This window comes from Petaurus breviceps, unplaced genomic scaffold, assembly GCF_028583685.1.
Source record: "Petaurus breviceps papuanus isolate PSGF00001 unplaced genomic scaffold, PetGlider_PUasm1.0 90591, whole genome shotgun sequence".
NCBI classification, from domain to species: Eukaryota; Metazoa; Chordata; class Mammalia; order Diprotodontia; family Petauridae; genus Petaurus; species Petaurus breviceps.
Genome location: NW_027187280.1, coordinates 5,243,030 through 5,264,788, shown reverse-complemented (window position 1 = coordinate 5,264,788; position 21,759 = coordinate 5,243,030).

Here is a 21,759-nt window from a genome sequence, read left to right as displayed (position 1 = left end):
AATTTGTCACATACTTCATACTTCATGCTGTAAATTAGACAATCTTTCATAATCACCAGGAAGGGGTGGGGGTGAGGGGGGGGGGAAGAAACCCAATCAATTTGGGTGTAAAATCCTAGAGTCCTTTTGAAAATACAATTGAAACATAATTCCTCCTACATTTCCCAGTTAATTATCATTTGCAATATTTTTTTTGGCACCAGGGCTCTGCTAGCAGGGAGGGCTCATTTCTTCCTAACAATACCACTTTCAGGATTCATTTATCTTGTCTTTTAGACTAATTATCCCAAATTCACCAATAGGCTGTCACACTTACATGAGCCAATAAAGGCAGTTTTAAATCAGCGACTTACGTCTGGGCCACGGAAGCAGCGTTTCTGAATGGCGGCTAACCAGTGCCATCCATCTGTGATCACAACAGTAAAGGGAGAACAACAACATTAGGGCTGGTATGAGTGATCATGCTTATTTATATGCAAATACGTTTGACAAATCAATAATGTATGATTTAGCTGTTCAGTGTGCATTAGTGGGAGAGCCGGCAATCCCAGGTGGCCGACTCAAACGGAGTGTCTGTTGCTGCCCCCGCCCCTGCTACCACTCTCCCTCACACCTGGTCCTACCTCCTGGTATCTTCTTATCCTATGCTTCCTGCAGGTCTCTTCCTTCGTCTTACAGCTTTCTGTGGTCTCCCAGTATCTGAGTCAGGGCTGGTCTTGTAGGGATCTCCAGGGCTCCCAGTTTCCAGGGCTCTCCTCCTATAGATCACAGAGCAAAGGATTTAGAGTTTTGAAGGACTTTTTTTTGGTGGGGGTTCTGGATTTATGAGTACATCTGTGTAGGTACACCCAGTGTGAAAATTCCCTGCAACAACATAGACTGACAACTTCCTATAACTCCTAGTTTTAGGGGTGAGAGGCATAGTCATTTCCCTGAGGCCACATAGTAGGTCTTTGTCAGAGGCAGAACTTAAATACCAGTCTTTCTGATTCCAAGACTAGCCCTCTATCTACTAAGGCCAGGAAACTTCTCACTCTCATTTTACAGGTGAGAAAACCAAGGTTCCAGGAGGTCATGAATAAACATGAAGAAACAGGATTTGAAATTTAATTCTAAATTCAGACCTGTTTCTGCTTCACTTGGTCCTGAAGAAAAGGCCTCAAGGCCCAGGGAGGAAAAGAGCCATAGAAGGAGCTGGGGATTGGTGACTGAGGATGTGGGTTGGTTTACTTGGGATTAGTGGTAGTGGGGATTGGTTTCTGGCTCTGGGTCATGGATGGTACAGTAGAATCATTAAGTTCCATGTGTGGAGCATAGTGTGAGACTGTTTCAGGGTCCCAGGGTCTGTTCCTAATAAATGCAAATTCTTTCTTTAACCATAGTTAGTCTATACACAATTATTAAGCACTTAGTATGTACCAGTCACTCTGACATAAACTCTGGGAAAACAATGAAAGGTAAAAGACAGTCCCTACCCTCAAGGAGCTCACTGTCTAAATGGGGCAGAAAACATGCAAACAACTATGTCAAAATGGCTATTTAAAGCATAAATTTGAAATAGTTATCAGAGGGAAGGCCCTGGATTTAAGTGAGATAGGAAAAGGCGTGATTTTAACTGGGTCTTGAAGGAGGAAGCCAGGGAAGCAAGGAGGTGGAGAGGAAAAGGGAAAGCATTCTAGGCACCAGGAAAAGACAGATGAGAGATGGAATATCACATGAGAGAAACATGAGCTGGAATGGGGACGAGTACTTTGAATAGGAACTATCCATTGTTTAAGGTCATAGAATCAGAGATTAAAAGGTCATGACCTTCAGAGGTCATCCAGTCCAGTCCCCTGCATTTTAATTTTTTGGTTCGTCAATAAGCATTTATTAAGCACCTACTGTGTATCAGGTACTATGCTAAGCACTGAGGAAACAAAGAGAAGTGAAAGATAGCCTCTGCCTTTAAAGAACTCAGCCTTCTGGTAGTGAGTTTCTTGACACTTAACTAGGCTTAGATCCTTGAGGCAGATACAATTAATTATTATTTTAGACTTTCTTTTCTTTTTTAAAAATAATATTTTATTTTCTCCCAGTTACACATAAAGACATCTCTTAACATTCATTAAAAAAAATTGAGTTCCAAAGTTTCCCCTTCATTTTACAAATGAAGAAACCAAGAAATCTCAAGAGAGGTTATGATTTGCCCAGAGTCACAGCCCAAAGACAGAATTTGAAACCAGGGTCCAAATTAAGACACTGTCGTATTGTGTTGGAGAGTTGGAATTAGGAGCCTTGGGTTTGAATCTTGATTCTGTTATTTCTTAGCTATGTGGCCCTGGATGAGTCAGGCATCTTTTCTGGGCTTGTGTTTCTTCCATTACTCTGAGATGATCTTTCACCTCTCCATCATGTGAATTTAAATCCAGAGGAGGTGCTCAAGCGCTCAGGGTTGGAGACTTCAATTCAGGAAGAAAAAGTGCAATAGCATAAAGAACATTCTCCAGGGCTCTTGAACTCATAGAGGTTTCTCCCATAGTTATTGTCCTGCTGAATGGTCACTGCTCCTGTTTTCCTTCTTCCTGGCTCTCTTTTCTTACTGCTTTCACTGCCCTTGTGTTAGGGTCTTGTCACCTCTGATTCAGACCTTCAGTTGCCTTCTAAGCAGTATTTTTGCCTCCTGATTCTCCTGTGACAAACTGTCATGCTCATTTCTGCAGAATAATCTTCCCATGATAACATCATTCTCCTCAAAAAAATTCAAGGGTTTCCCATGACTTATGGCTACATTTTTCAAATTGGGGTTCATGGAATCTTTGGCTTCTGCAAAGTAGTCTGGGAAAAAAAAGTTGTACCAGCAAGTAAACCCTCGGAACAAACCCCATTTCCTTGGTTCTCTCTGAGATCTATTCCTGACTTTGGACTTTCTCTACCATATATACTATGTAAATATACGTATATTATATATTTACATATTATATGTATTATTATATATATATATATTTACATATGGTTGTAACACTCATGGGTAACTGGATAAAATCAAAGTGATGAGATCTCTGGGTCACTGAGTATAGTGTCTATCATATATTAAGATATACATGGATAGGAATAAGTAAAATGAGCTAATGTAAAAGCCATTCACCAGTTATCTTCTTTGGAGATCAAGTTCAATACCCCCTTATTTTGCAGATGGGGAAACTGAGGCCTGGGGAAGCAAAATGACTTATTCTATGTTACAGAGAGACTTGTTGGTAGAATTGGACTTGAAACCAATGTTTACTTCTTACCCAATGCTTTTTTCACAATGCTGTCAAATTTCCAAACTCAGGCCTTTTGGAAAAGAGAACACTATCTGCCCTTTGCTATAGAGCTATGAGGGGTGGTGAGTTATAATGTGCCATTTTTCTTCACATTCATGAAACATTATTCTGTCACGTAAATTTCTAGGGAGTTGTGGTTTTACATTAGCTGATTTTACTTAGGTCAATCAATCAATTAATCAAAAGTCATTTAATAAGCATCTGATTTATGCCAGACACTGTGGTAAAAGTAAAATATGTAAGTTTCTCCCCTCAGAGAGCATACCTTCTAACATGGAAACAAGTACATATGTAAATATATTCAAAATACAAAGAAATTGTAACTGGGGGAAGCAGGAAAGGATTCATGAATGACTGAAGGAAAAAAAAAACACCTTAATTAAGCACTTACTATGTACCAAGCACTTTGCTAAGCCTTGGGGATACAAGTAGAAAAAGTCAAACAGTCCCTGCTCTCCTGGAACTCACACTGTAAAATAGAGGAGACGATGAAAGACAAAGTACAGGCACAGGGTATCTGGAAAGGCAAAGATGTTCTAAGAGTCAGTTTGGTGATGGTTTTCCAGGAGCCTGATGATTCTTTTTTTTAAGTTAATTTATTTATTTTTAATTTTCAACATCCACTTCCATAAGTTTTCAATTTTCTCCCCCTCACTTTCCTCCTCCCTCCCCAAGACAGCATGTGATCTGATATAGGCTCTACATATACATTCCTATTAAACATTCCTATTTTCACATTAGTCATGTTGTATAGAAGAATTATAATGAATGAGAGAAACCATGAGAAACAAAACAAAAACCAAAAGAAAAAGAAAAAAGTTTCTTCGCTCTGCATTCCAACTCAATATTTCTTTCTCTGGGTGTGGATAACTTTTGGAATTTTTAGGTCCTTGCACTGCTGAGAAGGAGCCTGATGATTCTTAAATTAACTCTCAATCAGTTTTCAAGGTCAGTTTTTGAGAATAACTACCTCATAATATCTTCTGTGTTTTCAATCTTTTGTTTTGTTCTAATATTTCTTCTTGGCTCCCGGAGTAATCGAGTTCTGTTTGTCCCATACTCATTTTATAGGAGTCTGCTGTTTGGGAAGGTTTTTTTTATCTTCCATTCTAAGCTATTTATTTTTCCTCCAAGAGTTATTTTGTATTTTATCTTTTATTTCATTTCTTCCAGGCATCCTTGTAGTCCTAATAACCAAGCCATTTTTTGAGGGTTTGTACTTGTGGAGTTATTTTCTTCTTCTGGGTTTTCCTCTTGGGACTCTTTTGATCCACAGTATTTCTTTGTAGTGTCTAGTGTCTTCTTATATTTACTCATATCACCAGCCTCAGTTCCTGATTTGGGATGTTAGGTAGGGTCAAGGTCTAACCACTTCTGTAGTCTTGGATAGGGTGGTCACCCTGTATGGTACTGACCTTGATTTCTTGAGCTCCTGTTGCTGACTTTGACCTCCCTTGGTATGTCTGCACTCAGGCTACAGGCTTTAGAATACCTTGGATTGTTCCAGGCATTGTGCTCTAGACTTCAATTTTCTTAGGGGCCCTGTCAGAGCCTTCTGGGTGTCTAGTTTCCCTTCAGAGCACTTTTGGATCCCTGCCTCACCTGGAACAGAGTGCTTTGGGGTTCAGGTGACCCCTGGAGTATCTCTGATCAGAGAGCTGCTAGGGTTCCTCCTAAGAACCCCTCCTTCATCACCTACAGATTTCTGGCTGTCTTTTTGTGCGGTCCTAGAGGGGATGAAGGAGTTTAAGATTACTTCTATTTGGATTTCTTGATCATTATTCTATCTGGTGCTCTTCTATGTCTTTGCTGGAGTATGTGGGAGAACTAGACTTCTACCTGACTTTCTATCAACTAGAAATGATAGGGTTTATATTTTGATGGGGGAAGCAACCAGTCCAAATCCACATTTCTTACCTTCTCAGCTTCTTTGCTTGCTTATACCACTTCCTGCTCCTGGAATCCCCTCCCTCATTACTGTCTGTCAAAATCCTACCCATCTTTCAAGGATCAGCTCCAATGCTATGTCCTCCATGAAGCCTTTTCTGATCTTTCCAGCTGGTGGTGACCTTTCCCTCACCGGAACTCACAGCATTTTTTTCTTGTTCTTGTATGCACTTAACATTCTCATTTGCATTATATTTGCATGCATGCCTCTTGCTTTACTTGTCTTTTATTTCCTCTCAGGAATCAGTGCATAGTAGGTGCTTGCTGAATGAATGAATGAGTCTTCTTGGACATGTCCCGTGTTTCTGTCCTTGTTCTGCCAAGGCATACTTAATTCTGGTTCCGGGGTGAGATTTTACATTGTTTTTCAGGGTAGGCTTTCAATGTTAATTTTCCAAATTACATCTTCCACTATAGATAGAATATCTTAATTAAGGGAAATTCCCAGTATAGAGAAAATGTTTTTTAAAGAGGGGAGAATATCAGAATAGAGGTTCATCCTTGGGGACACAGTTTGGTGTAGTTGAAAGAAGGCTGCTCTTTGAATCAAAGGGTTGGAGTTCAAATCCCAGGTCTGACACTGACCAATGTTAAAATTGTGACTCAGTTTCCTTATCTGTTGAGAAAAATCTAGTAAGAAGCTATAAGTAAAGCATTTTACAAATATAGTCTTATAATGTGTCAACTACTATAATTTTGAGTGAAGTGCATCCTAAGTATTGAAGAGACATAGAAATGGGAACTGTTATTATCCTGGAAAAGAGGGAATGTCCTGGAAAGATGGGAACATCAAAGGTAGCTTCTTCCCATTACAGGCCTTAAAAGTAAGTCTCCCAGCTACTTCTGACCACTAGAAATACCTGTCATGATGTTCAGCTCTGAAAACCTCACAAGGATTCTCTAGTCTATTAAGTGGAAAATGGGACCCCAAGCCTCCTCTATCCCTACTATTCACTTCTGACCACCACCCCAGCTTTGGACCCCAACCTTAATCCCCTACTGCTTATACTTTTCCCAAATTTTAACATTAACATTCAATCCCAGCTCTTTGCTGGTGGAAACCAAACATAGGGTACTGGGAGCCATGAGAGCAGTCTGCAGGGCAAATGATTTCAAGTTAGGATGTAGACCATGCTTTCCCTTGGTCTCCTCAGTGCCTGATGGATGGATATCTGACGGATGGTTCAGAGCTAGTTATCTTAAAGATCACCAAATCATGTGTAATAAGAGGACCAGGTGAAAGAACTGGGGACATTTAGTTTGGAGAAGAAAGAACTTGAAGGGGACATAATCGCTGACTTCACATATCTGAAGAGTTAACACGGAGAAGAGGCCCAGGAAGAAAGACCTTGGAACAATGGGTAGAAGGTGCAAAAGATAGATCTTGGCCTGATATAAGGGTGTATGTTGAATGGTAAGAAGCATCAGAAGTAGAATATGAATCCATGTCCTTTAACTAGAAGACCAGTGTTCTTTCTCTGAACCACTAAGAACCAAAGACTTAGTGGCAAAGGTGAGATTACATATCATATTGACCACAGATCTAGGACCACAGAGATGTCAGAAGCCATCTAATCAATTCTCTCAATTTAGAGATGAAAATACTGTGGCCCAGAGGGGTTGACTTATCTAGTGTCACACACGTGGTAATTACAAGAGACAAGATTTGAACCATTCACCAGCTGCATGACCTTTGATTTAATTGAAGGAACAATTGGTGTGTTGTCTATCTGTGCGTACCATTGGGATAGGAAACAGTAAAGAGTTTGAATAGAAAGCCTGCCAGCAAAGGGCTTGCAATCTAGTTAGGGTGTTGTTAAACCTACGAAACAGCCAGGGGATTAAATCAAGGGCAGGACTGTGAGAGCCTAAAGTTCCTTCTACTAGTGACTTCTCTGCTGGAGCCAGAAGTTCCCTCCCCCACCCCTCCCATGTGGCCAAGTACAATCCTGGCTCCAGAGACCCTGCCTAGAGCAACCTCCTTCTTCCAGGAGCATTGATCCTTCAGGCTGATTAATGTGCTGATAAGCTGAAGATGGCCAATGCATTAAGGCTCTGATGGAAACAGCCACATTGAGTGGCACCATGTGGCTGAAACTCTCCAGTTGCACTTTCTAGCTGCCGGATCCATTATTTGGATGTTGGTTTTCAGGCCACACCAGCCAAAGCATCCAAGACTGGCCACTTCTCTCTTCTTGGCGCCTTGGTGGCCACGGGACCAGCACTCCCTCCTGCCTCCGGCCACTGTGCCCTGCCTGCACCCCTCCAGCCTTGCCATTCCAGCAGCTGGTTCTGCCGCTCAGGTCTCAGCTGTTGCAGAGAGAGCTGGTGCCTGAAACCTCCCCCAACAAAGCCCCCCCTTCTCCCCTCCCTTTGCAGTGGGTTCTGTCTTGTAGAATGCTAGAACCAGGCAGGGGAGTGTAGGGGCTGGCAGTGAGGGGTGGAGCGCATCTGATGACCCACACAAATTGTCACGTAAACTCTGGCAGATTCTGGCATCTTCCAGGGCCCAGTGAGCTCTCATTCTGATGTGGAAGCGACGTTTGTAGGTCATCACTTGGAGGAGCTGGCGGTCTCTGCGGCACCATTACTCAGAGATGGGAAGGGCTCATCTGGTGGCTGTCACAGTGGAAACTGTGACTCAGCAATCTGAGCAGTGAAAGTGACAATTCAAAGGGGTCCCAAAGGACCCCATGGAGAAAAAAGAGCAAGTGTGTGTGTGTGTGTGTGTGTGTGTGTGTGTGTGTGTGTGTGTGTGAGTGTGAGTGTGTGAGAGAGACAGACAGACAGAGACAGAGAGACAAGAGACAGACAAAGTGACAGAGATGAAAGGGATTAAAGGTTTTGTGAGAGCAACTGTCTACTGTTACAACTCCCCTTTCACATGGGTCATTTCTCTTAAGTAAGTGCAGTCTCTGGGAGACATAGGACCCCAAAATTAAGAGCTGTAAGGACTTTCTAATTTAAAATAAACTTGCACATGAAGAATCTGAGTCCTAAGGAGTTAAATGACTCACCCAAGGTCACACAGATAAAAAGAGTCAGAACTGTGGTTGGAAACTCAGATACCTCTGATTTCAGAGCCAGAGTAACTTTCCACTTATATTACTTCAAAAAAGACATATAAGCAGAAGTAGCTTCTGAAAGCAGCAGGCATATACTTTGCCAGGAGTAATTCCTCAGAGTGGCAGAAGAAGAGCATGAGGAACTTGTTAGTGAAACCCGGAATATGATTGTGGGAGCTGGCCTTTGTGGACACAGGTTTTGTCCATCAAGGGATGGGCCCTGCGGCATCTCCTGTAGATGTAGAATAGAGAACCCTGCAAAAAGGTTCCTGGAGTAGCATCCCATTGGCCCCGACAGGTTTGCCTGTGTCCACGAGTGGGTGTAGCCAGGAAGAAGTAGACATTAATATAGGTCACTTACACTGGGCCAGTGGATGGGTGGGGACCCTGCCCTTTGTAGAAAGTCTTATCTGTCTAAGGCCAAGTATGTAGAAGAGGCAGTGAGATGTAGAGATTGTGGACGTGCAGCCCTGCTATGAGCCCAAGTCTCCTGACTCTGACACAGGCTGTGTGATTCTTGGTAAATCACGTTTTCTGAGCCTCAGTTTTTCATCTATAAAATAGGGATAATACCTTGGGACACCTTCCCCCCCGCCCCCAAACCTCTGTCTCTTAGAATCTAGTGCCCTTCACAGTTTTTTCCTTCCACTTTCTACAGTCTTTCCTCATTCTTCCCCTTCTTGCCTCACGGCAGCTGCTAGCAACTATCCTTCCAATTACCTTGTATTTAATTTGTACCTATAGGTATATATGCATATTGATATCAGTTTGGTTAGAGAGACATATAGCAAGACATATAGCCAGACACCTACAGATGTAGATAAAAATTGGGAAGGATACAGATATATTGCCTTTGCCTATTATATAAAACAAGCTCCTTGAGGACGGGGAATTGTTCCATTTTGTCTTTGTATACCTATTAGCACCTAGTGAGGGACTTAATAAATGCTTGTGGGGAAAAGAGACTGAAACTGTAATTTAGTACAGAGGGGACAAAACTGCCTCTATCACATACATGCAGGTCAGCACCTCTCCTACTAAAAACCTTGGAGTTGCCTGGAATGCTAAGGGTTAAGGGACTTGCCCAGGGTCACTTAGCTAGTACGCCAGAGGCAGGACAGCCGAAGCCAGCTATCTGTCCTCACTACTCCACACTCTCCCACGCTGATCGCTTATTATTCTTGGCTAAACGACAGGCTGGGTGATATTTCCAAGAGGCATTTAGGCCAGTATAGAACGAGGCGGGGACCGGGGCCGCCAAGGCGCAGTTGCCTCCGCCCGCGGGGGTGAGCAAGTACCCTTGGCTCCTCTCCATCCTTCCGGGAAGGCTGCATTTCCCTTCCCAACTCTAATTCTGAATTCCGCCCTGGATGGATGGGGAAGCAGCCGCCGCTGCACTGGCCTAGGAACCTTCTCTGTAGAAGTTTCCAAGAATCAGACAGTGGAGGCAGGAAGCAGATATTTTGCTGACTTGAATAAAAGAGCAAGGTTTAGTTAAAATGATATGGGGTATCATCAATTCCAGCTAACGACACCCCTCCTGCTTCCGGGGGATATTTTTCTTGCTTCGCCTCCTGGGCCATTAATGACAGTCCTCGCCCGCCCATGCACACGCCCAGCTTAGTCCGGCGCGAGGCATCGCATTGAGCAGCGACGTTTCCTGTGGGGTGTTTACGTCCATGAAATATTCAAAGTGCCGTGTTCCTTTCTTCCCCATCTTTCTTCATATTCCGCGTGGCCACTCGATTGCTATGTAAATAAAGTGCAGCACCACTCCATCCGCCTCGGCCACCCTGCATTATTTAAGCGCGGAGAGCCATGCATCATTCCTTATGTGGCTCATTGGTGGGACCCTGCTGGGTATTTGGCAATAAAGCCTTAGAGAGCCTCATCAGAAACAGCAGTTGGTCTAGTGGAAGTTCATTTATGCATGAAATATTCACACAGCAACAGTGCAGCCTTTAAACATCAGTAATTGTGGGGTTTCTATTGCTCCTAACTAGCGCCTCTAAATTATTGCAAAAGACCGGCCAATTTACAAATTACATATATTTGTCATGCTTTTGTACCTTTACTGAACTAACCATGATGGCACTGGCATCTTTTTTTAATGCATACATTCACCGACGCTCCGTGTGGAGCAAAGACAGCCTCTTCCCTGCAAGCCCTGCCAGTCTGTTGGAAGCAACTGCAATGTTTGCTGGGCTGGGTCCTTGTGGCTGTGGGTTATCACGGAGGCCTTTGGCTCTGAACCATTGATTCAAGAATTCAGTAAAACAATGCATTTATTAAGCACTTACTTTATGCCAGCTAAGAGGCAAGATATTATAGCAGGTGGAGAGCCAACCTCCATAAATCAGAGGACCTCCGTTCAAGATATACTTCTGACTTATGTTGACTGTGTGACCCTGGGCAAGTCACTTAAGTTTTCAGTGACTACAGGCAACTCTCTAAGATGATATGATGTAGAGCTGGTGATGAGCTGCACAGTACTAGGAAGAATTCCTAACCCTATGTCATTGAAATCACATGTTGGTCCCAAATTCAAATTCCAAGATGCATTAGTTTCTGAGGACACAGTCGCAAAACGAAGATAATGCCTGCCTTCAGGAGCTTACATTCTTCTGCTGTGGTTAGGTAGGGTACCTTGGGCAACAACATGTACTCATCTAAGTAAATATAAGATATATACAGTGTAATTTCAGGAGGGAGGCACCAACCACTGTGGGATTCAGGAAGGCTTCTTCTATTAGGTGGTCCTTGAACTGAGTCCTGAAAAGGGTTGAGGGGTGGAGATAAGGAGGGAGAACATTGTAGACATGAGGGGCAGGCTATGCAAAGATACAGAGGACATTAAATATCCTGTACTTTGAAAAGGACTATTTGGCTTGAGCAATGAATGAGTGAAGGGGTGGAATGTGCAACCAGCTGGAAAGATAGGCTAGAATCAGATTGTGAAGGGCTTCAAATGCCAGAAAGTGTCTACATTTTTTCTAAGGGGAAATTGGGAGCTGATGAAGCTTTCTAAGGAGGGAAGTGACATGGTCAGTTTTATACTTTAGGAATATCAATTTGGCAGCTGTTTGGAGGTTAGATTAGAAAGGGGAGAGGCTTAGAAAGAGGGAGACCAATTAGAAAGCTGTTTTAAGAGATCAGCAGAATGAAGACAAAGGTTGAACTAGGCTGATTGTGGTGTGAGTGGAGAAAAGGGAATGGATGTTAGAGATATTGCAGTGATGAACTGGGCAACCCCTGGCAATGGATCAGATATGAACAAGTGAGGGAGAATGAGGATTCAAGCAAAGTGCCTGCTCCATGACAACCAGGCATGACTGACTCTGCCTACACGGGCTCCTCCATGCTTGCTTGTAGGGGCAGAGCCTTATTGCATGCTTATTGGCAAACCATTTGGGCTTTTCCACTTTGGGAACAACTTGAGGATTCCAAGCACACTGGAGCACTAAGTAGATTGCAGTTGACCTTGAATCCTAGGTCAACAATGGTACCACAAAAGCAAAGGTTTAGGTCTGTATGGTGCCATCTTCCAGACCTTAAATTCCAGAGGACAAAAATGAAAATCTGAGTATCATGTCAAAGGGACTCCATGTAAAAGATCAATACATTCCATTAGACATTATAGGGAGAAGAGAGTCGTCTTCCTGCTCCCTACCCTTTTTCCCCCATTCTTTTTTTTTTAAATAAAGATAGAGAAATAAAACTCAGAGGGGGAAGTGACTTACTCAAGGCCACACATCTACTAAGTGGAAGAACCATGATTTTATAGGAGGCTGAAAATCCATTCCCATACATTATACTCTTTTGCCCCTATCTTTTCCCAGGACTGCAATCTGCAGATCTTTAATCAGGAGATTAAACCATGCATCACTTCTGTTTCTTCAGAAGAGACCAACCTGTACCAAAATTCAATATCCCTGGCTTAATTTTCCTTTAGATCCTTTGGGTCTTTCCCTTTGTTGGGCAGTCAGCAGAGGTCATATCTTTTCCCCATTCACCCCTGAAATCATGTCTCTTAGAAATGGAGTCAGAACACAGACCACCATGAATATCAGAACCATAGCTTGGCTTTGATTCTACTTTTAAAATACCTACTTCTTTACCTCTGAAACTCAAAGTCAAATGTCAGACAACCATTACCCACTATATCCACTACAGTCATGTGGACTATCAGAGGTGAAAGGGCCTTTAGAAGCTGGAACATGGATTGTTAGAACTGGAAGAGAGGTTAGAACCTGGGAGAGAGACATTATTTATCCTTATTCACTCTTCATTCCAGACAAGCCACCATAATTGTTCTTCCTTTTATGGGACATTCCATCTCTTTCTGCTGTGACTTTGTCCAGGCTGTCTGTCCCCCAATCCTAGAATGCTCTCCCACCTCCCCTCTTCCTCTGGGAATCCCCTGACTCCTCTTAAGGCTCAGCTCAAGTGTGTACAAAGAGGGCTTTCCTCATATCTCAGCTATTAGAGGCAGAAGGGAGCTTAGAATCACCTGTAGCTTGATTCCTTTTTAATGTTTATTAAGCACATACAATGTTTAAAGCATGATGTTAGAGGCTATTTCTTAATTTTATAGATGGGGCAACCGAACGCCAATCCCTCCACCTTGTTATTCAGTCATTTTTTCAGTCAACTCTTGACCCCATTTGGGGTCTTGGCAGAGATACTGGAGTGGTTTGCCATTTCTTTCTCCAGCTCATTTTATAGAGGGGGAAACTGAGGCAAACAGGGTTAAGTGACTTGCCCAAGATCACACAGTCAGACTTGAATTCAAGAAGATGAGTCTTCCTGACTCCAGGTGCTCTATCCAGTGCCTCAAAACCCAGTGCTTTGAAAAGACTGAGCCTCAGACAAACTTTTGAGATAGCTATTATTTTCAAATAAACTTCCTGGTCTGAGCTCCTTTCAAAGTGTCTTGGATTTGGAGTTGTTTCCTGGTTTGATTCCTGACTTTGACACTTAGTCCCTATGTGATCTTGGACAAGTAATCCACGCCCCCCCCCCCATTTTCTTCCTCTAAATAAAATAAGGGGACGTGACCGCGTGATTTCTAAGGCCCCTTCCAACTCCGAATTTTATGATCCTGTGATCTTTTCCCCCTTGGTCCACTCTGAAGGAGGCTCAGCTCACTCCACCCTGGAGTTTTGCAGTGAGAACACTTGGCTCCAGCCCTGTTCTTGACCCCCGAGAGATTCTGTTTATATATCTCTGACCTGTTCCCTTCCCTCCCTGTGGGATCCCCAGTGGGTTCTGAATCGGAGCTCAAACCAAGGCTTCAAGTCAGGTGGAGAAATAAATGTGGGGAGGGGAACATCCCTCTGGGTCTGGTTGGCTCCGAGTCAAGTTGAGGGTGGTTGGTGTGAAAGTCAGCAACTCTTTTCCAGTTCAGCCTGGTAGTTCTCAGCTATCAGAGGCTCCAAGGGCCTATCAAACCTAGCAAGCCCTTACCTCTGCAAGCCCCAGGTGGCCTCTTTCTCTGCTGTCCGGGATGACGTGGCTTCCTTCTTTAGGCAACAAAAGCATGGGGGCAGAAAATCAAGGGGCCTAGGTGGTCAAGGGGAGAGGCCTAGGATTTTTCCAGCAAACTTTACTGTTTCATGTTTTCATTACTGGAGATCTCAGGCCCCACCCTAAAGGATTAGAGATAAATTGAGGACATAGGTGTAGTGGATGGTCTTGGGCAGTTTACTCAGGAATGTCAGGGTCCCACGACTTTTGAGGTTTCCAGTTTCTAACATAGAGAGACTAGGGACAGAGTAGGCAGCCTCTGATGACCTTGAGACACAGTCTTATCACTGGCCAGGTTCTTTGGTATATGCTGTGTTGTAAGACTTTCAGCAACTTGAAGTACCGAGGACTGCAGCACTCTTCAGGACATATTCGACATAGGGGAGCTGCCCAACACAGACACAGACACAGACACAGACACACACCCTCCATCCCTCCCTCCCTCCCTCCCTCCCCAAAAGTCTCACCTGGTTCTCTTGTTCTCCTTAATTATAGCACAAAAGGAGCTCCATAGTATGGGCCAGTTTAGAAACACCATCACAGAAGCTTGGGATAGCTGGCTGTAGGCAGTCCCAGATGGAGACAGAGGCTAGCACCCTCCAGGATTTCTGACACTATTGCCTTCTTTCTCCACAGATCAATTACCTTAGCTTCTCGATTGTGGTATGATGTACCCCAATGTATCATGAGAGTAACGGGGGATAATTGGGGTGATTGTCAGTCCCTCTAGGTACCTGAAGGCAGAACAGCCAATATCATTCTAGGGAGGTGGGAAGGACACAAGACCCGGTAGGGAGGAGAAAGTCCTTAGTTAATATCCCATGATAATTCCTCTGAAGAAGAGAGAGGTATTTTCTTGAACCTGTTTTTGTGGGTTCAGGGCTTTGAAAGAGACTCTTACATTGATAGAATATTGCTTGTCTTCTGATGGTCCTAAGGACTAACTTAACTAAGTGTAAGAACAAATGTAGAATGGTTTTCTGATTCCTAGACCCTCTTGCCTGTACTTTGTCCATCTGGGAGATAGACAGATATGGGTAGAGCATGTATGGCCTGGTAATTAACCCTGGATGGGAGACCCATTCTGGAAAATTCTGGAAAGAATTTTTGCCGGTAAGAAGTCATGCAGGGGACCTTGTAGCAGTGGTTATATCAGCCTGGGGTTGAGGAAGGTAGATGATTACAAAATTCAGCCGCATTTACAGATGGCCCCTGTATGAGCAGAAGCAAATTAGTGACTGTCCAGGGAAACTGAGGCATGCTCACTCAGAAAATCCAGCCAGGCTAAGGTGCTGGAGGTAGGAGTGGGTGCTGGAAGTTGTGTTATTGGCGGTGCTCTTTCCTTAGTTGCAGATGCAAATACAGCTGCTTAGTTACCCTTCTACCTTCTCCAAAATGCATCAAAAGGACTCCCCAGCCCAACCTGATCATGCCACCATAGGCTGGTGTCTAGTGTCCAATGCTCAATCTCACAAGCCAGGGTTGGCCTTAGTAAGGACTTGAGAGGAAGTCTGTTTTCTGGTAACACAAGATGCTCCAACTAGGAACTTCAAATTTCCCGAATTACTGAAGCAGGCTATTGAGATTCAAACATTTCCTGCCCTCCCCCCTCTTTACTGAATCACTAGTGAGAGGAGATTAGGAAGGAAGAAGGGAAGAAGGACCAGACCCTTCATGCAGCAGGTGCACACAACTCCAATAGCTAATGTTATGGGTTGTTTTCTCCCACCCTCATCCCCCTTTAAAAAGATCCTCAGCCAAAATGAATTGCTTGACTCTCCTCCTGAATCTGGCTTATTTGAGGGGTGAGGGGCTGGTTTGTTGAGAGTCCAGAAAATGAAACCTCTAGATTTCAGGCATGGATGTGACGATGACTAGTGGGACGTGGATGGGGAGAGGGCGAAGGCTTCCTTAAATGATTAGCTTGGCACCCCTCCACTGTGCTGCTGCTCTGTTAATTAAACCACGGACATATGTTAAGGCTGTTTTACAAGCATCTGGAAGAAAAAAATTACCATTTTTTATCACTGTCACTGCAATTTATGAATAGTACACATGTGTATAGGTGGGCAGGGGGAAAGGTGGTGTTTCTCTGAAAGGTGAAGGGGTTTCTTTTGGTTGGTGGGAGGACACCCCAAGGGACGGGGTGGGATGAACTGGTACTGCTGCCTAGATTTTGCTTCCTAAGCCCAAACAGTATTAGATGGTGCAGAATGGCGATCAAAAACACCTTTGGGAAAGGCACTATGCATCAGCTCAGCTGGATGGTGTCCCTTGTTGGACAACATGATGGTGAATTTGGTCTCCCGTGTCTCATGACCACCTGGGGGTGGGGGAGGTTGCGGTTATGGAGCGAATCAAATGGCACATCTGCTGCAGCATCAGCACCTTCTCCCAACACTTCAGGGGCCTTCCCTCCTCCAGTAGAATTCTCCTGGATTTCTTGCAAGGGAGGAAAAGAGGAGAGCTGGGAGGGCTGTTTCCTGACAAAGTTTCTGAGGAAGGCTGGTGTTCATGGGACCAGCTGGAAGACATCGTAGAGGTCATCTTGTTCAATTACCTAATTTTATTTTATTTTTTTGCTTTTTTGAAGGGCAGTTGGGGTCAAGTGACTTGCCCAAGGTCACACAGCTAGTGTTATGTGTCTGAGGCTGGATTTGAACTCAGGTCCTCCTGACTTCAGGGCTAGTGCTCTGTTCATTGCTCCACCTAGCCCCTCCAGTCACCCCATTTTAAAGGTGAAGAAACTGAGGCCCATTCTGGATTTGCTTCAGAGCACTCAGGTAGTGAGCAGCACTCAGAATTGGAAACTCTGATTCCAGATCTCAGCTACTTCCCACTGTACCACACAGCATCCCTGATGGGAGAATGCCTGGATCCTGCTGCCTTGTAAGTTGCTCAAAAATAAGGATTGAGTTATTTTTTATCTTAACATCCTTGTCAACCCTGAGCACAGGGTTTTCCACATAGAAATGCTACTGTCCCAAAGCAAGAAGGCAGACCTGAGCTCTGCAAGGAGAGAGCCTTCCAGAGTAGAATTGGCCCTTCCATGAAGCTGTTGGGAATGATTCATTTGCAATCCTGGAGTCTATTTATGTGGCCAATTCTTAGTGAGTGCTCAGTGCACATCTTGTAACTATTTCATGATTTTGGACAACAGTTTCCCAAGTTCTAGCGAACAAAAACAGTAACAATAACAATAAAAATAATAGCAGCTAACCTTTAGATAGTGCTTTACATATATTATCTCATTTGATCTTCACAACAATCCTGTGAGGTAGGTGCTATTTTATCCCCAATTTACAGATGAGGAAACCGAGGCTGAAGGTGTTAAGTGACTTGATCAGGGTCAAAGGGAACAGGGTAGTTGGTGCCTGCCTTAGTACTGGTATTAGAGAAGAATAAAATGTCTATAGATTATTTCAGGAATAAAGTAACCTTTTCCCCCCAAAACAATAATTTATAAAAAGGTTCTTTTTGAAACTTTTTATTTATATCTTTTGTTTCTACATCACCTCCATTTCTAACTATATCCCTTTAAATTTTTAAAATTTATTTTATTCTGAACTTAATAAAGCAAACATTTCTATGACATAGTAGAACAGGAAAAAAAGATAATTGCAAATGAAGCTGCAAATCTATTATGTACCCTTGCTATTCCTTTCAAATATGTCATAAAATTGTCATGTAACTTTCTTTTTCTTCTTTTCTTTTTTTTCTCCCCTCTCCCCACCCTGTAGAGATGGCTACCACGAGACACAAATATTTATATGTATATGTACATATATATGTATATATATATATCTTTGTGAAATCATTCTCTATATATTTCTATTTATCAGTTCTTTCTCTGGATGCAGATAGCAGGTCCTTTGTAGTTAAACAAAAGAGAAAAAGTTTTAGCAAACTACAAACCTATCAACCACGTGTGACAGTCTATAATCTGTGTCCATGGTTCCCCATGTTTACATAGGAAGGAAGAAGGGGAATATTTGAAGGCTTAGCTTAACAAGCACTTCTACAAGCTCCACTAAAGGCTTCCAGGGCAGCACTGTCCTGATACTTCACTGTGACCTAGAAGTACCCTGAGTTTCAAAGGGCCCCAGATTGGCTCTTTGGATAGAGTGCTGGACTTGGAGCCAGGAAGACTCGAGTTCAAATCTTGCCTCAGACACTTACTAGCTGCGAAAGTGAGACCACTATGTGTCTCAGTTTTCTTATCTGTAAAAGGAGAGGGTTGACTTTCATGGCTTCTAAAGTGCTTTCTAGCTCTGAATCTGTAATTCTGAGATCTTACCATGATGGAAGATCATCAGATATATAGATCTAGTGACCAGGTCGTGTCTCTGTCATCTGAGAGTCTTCATATACAATCCAGATATCACTTCCTATATCAGGTCTTTCTTAATTGTTGAAGTTATTAATCTGCTTTTTGAAGTTCCTTTAAGTTATTTTATATATCCTTTGCAATTATTTACCAGTGCACATGTCATGACCCTCCTCCCCTGTAAGGATTGTTTCATTTTTGTCTACATGTAGCTTGCACCCAGCCTGGAACATAGTAGGTATTTAATAAGTGCTCCTTGAATTAAAATGAATTGAAATGAAGAAGCTGCTTAGTGATAGATTTTTTTTGGGGGGGGGGGGGGGAGGGAGAAATAGCAGTTCATGAGAGGGGTTGTCAGATTGTGGTAGGTTCCTGGATTCCTGAAGCATGAAAGTATTTCTAAAGCCAAATGACTTGATTCTTTATTCCCTTTGCTCACAACAGGTCTTTGAACTAGGCTGAGGTTGAGAAGACCCAATTACTACCCCAAAGAGTTTCCTAATTGCCCTGGGGGACAGCACAACAAATATTCACCAAAAAAACCCCCAGAAATCTGTCCTTGGGAAGTGTTTAGACCAGGTTCTAAATATAGGGCTAGACTAGGGCTCAAGAGTGAATACCCAGCATGGAGACATCTTCAGGGAAGGCCCATTGGAAGGAGTTAAGCGGGACCTCCCAGAAGGCCTACTGAGATATGAGTCATGAGAGAAAAGACAGGAGACTTTGGTTTCTTTCTTCAGGGAAAGTTAAGAAAGGATAAGACAGGTGATGGTCTCAAGCAGGAAGCAGGAGTCATGGGGCAAGGGCTGGTGGAGGATGTTCCAGTCAATCTCTGAATTAGAATAAATAAAATACCTTCTCCCGAATGGACATGTTGGATATGTTCCCAGTTCTAGAATTTCTGATTGGCCTCTGCCAACTCTGACAATACGTTTATCAGCAGAGACATTTTTACGTCCACATTTTCTTTAAGGCCAGAGTCATCTGTGTGTGACAGTGCTCTAAACAGACAGAAGAGAGCACACTCACATGCTGTTTACTTGGGCTTCTCCATCATTAGCTTGCCAGTGGCAGGAGACTTTTAAGGCTTTGGATGAAGAACCACATAGACATTAGGCACGAATCAGATGCCTTAGAGCCCAGACAAGGATCTATGTTTATCTCTTTTTTTTCCCTCTCTAAACCAAATGCTTAATTTTTATACTTGTTAATATTTCACAGTGAATGGACCCTATCTATAGCTAGGAGAACTCTGTTGAAAGAAAGCTCACCACCGAGCTATCTACAGCCAGACCACGTGTGGCACCCGCACATTTCCTTTCTAGGGTCCTCTTGCTGTCACCTTTATTCTCCCACATATTTTTTTTCCCGATCTCAACACCTGCTCTGTTACCTTCTATCCCAACATTTAAAAATCATCTGTTCATGTTTCTTATTGGCTTACCAGGCTCCACAAACAAACTCCGTATTAATGTTCCTCTGATGCAAATGTTTAGTTGGTTCTATATGGATGTTATTAAAGTAATGAATGCAGAAAAGGATGGATGATCAAGGCTGGGAATCAATCTTGGCCTCCTGATGAGATCATTAAGCACTGGGGCTTTGCTCTCACAGGTTGAGATTTCATCCAGAAGTCCCCTCCCCCCAACCCATCCCTTGTACTCCTCCATTCCCTCCCCCTCCTGTCCTCATTGATTTATACTGATAGAAGCCACCCCTCCCCCATCCATTACCCTCTCTGCGATGCTATCTCACCATGGAAAATCTATGGGAGTCAAATGGAATTTTTATTTTTGCAACTGAATTAATGCTTTTTAAAGAAGGAGTTTTAACCACGCTTCCCTTCTTCAAAGAAAGATTCTAAGAACAAAATCCCAACCTCAAAAGCTGAGTCTAAGGCATTAAAAGACTGGACAATTTTTTTCTGAGAGGAATCACATGGGCAGACTAGTAGACCATTTGTCCAAAGTGTTACTTGGTAAGTGCAGCCAGTGTGTTATGATAACAACAATATGATTATGTTGCTACAAAACAGTTTTTTAATCCACTTGTTCAATAATCCTCAGAACATTATATATTAAATAATAATAGCGGGATAGTGATTCATCCTGGCACTATCTCTTTTTGAACCCCACTGAAAAAAGAAGAGAATGAGATGATGATGAGGAGGAAACCAGACTTAGTGATCAATGCAGATTATGCAAGGAAAAGGTTGAAACTGTGTAACTCCACACTGCAGGATGCAAAAATTTATCATCTGCCAAATATCTAGTAAGACATGACCTGGTAGGTAGAATTCTACACCAGAAGCTCTTTGTCTTTCATGGATTGACAGACAACACATACCCATACTATAAATACTGACCTAATAATGTCCTGGGAACTCGACTAATAAGCTGTACTACAATTGGGTCATTATTACGAACCAAACTGGTGCCCCCAATAGCTGGGACAAAACAATGATTCATAGAAACTTAAGGACATTTGAATAGACATTGCCATCTCAAATAATCACAGTCTTCAAACTGCAAGAAGCAGGAAACTCTCAAAATATGGAGACCTAGCTGATGAGATAAAATCATGGGAAACAGGATGATGCACATATCATTCCCATCATCCTGTCAGACACTGGAGCTGTACAAAGGATGCTGTCAGTGAAGCTACAGAGGATGGGCTGACATCCTAATACTTTTATTTAACTACAAAAATAGAAATACTTTATCCACCTGTACTATAGTCTATAGAACATTAAATATAAAAGAATAGTAGCAGTAGAACCACTTGTCTGAGGATTATTTATATCGTAACTCCAAGGAATGAGATGGAAACGATTTTCCGATAGCAATAATAGTAATGACCACAGCTCACATTTGTTATGCTTTATAATTCTCAAAGTACTTTCTGCACAAACCTCTGAAATGTTATTAGGTAGATAGAATAAGCCTTGTTATTCTTATTTTGTAGAGAAGGAAGGCGAAGCTCAGAGAGATGGAGATGCTTTGTCAATCTAGTGAGTAGCAGAGCCAAGACTCAAAGCTGGGTCTGAACCTAGGGTATAAACCTGGGTCGGATTGGTTTTAAACTCAGTGCTCTGTCTACTGCTTCACTATGCATTGGAGGCTTTCTGAGTTATAGTAGTCACATGTTTCTATGGTAATTTATGATGTACAGAACAGTTTATAGACATCATCTTATTTGATATTCAGGATAACAATATAAACTAGGCAGTGACACTATTCTCTGGCTGCCCCCCAAACCTGACCTCCCTGGCTTCCTTTAAGGAATTCCTTCCAATTAAAATCTCTCCTCCTGCAGGAAGCCTTCTCCTAACCTATTTTAATTCCAGTGCCTTCCCTTTGCTAGTTATTTTCTATTTATCTTGTATATTGTTTGTTCCTATGTATTTGTTTGCTTGTTGTATCTTCCGTTGGATTGTAAGATCTTTGAGGGCAGAGACTGTCTTTTGCCTCTTTTTGCATCTCTGGCTCTTAGCACAGTTCTGGCACATAGCAGGTGCTTAAACAAATGTTTATTGAATTAAAATCTCTCTCTCTCTCTCTCTCTCTCTCTCTCTCTCTCTCTCTCTCTC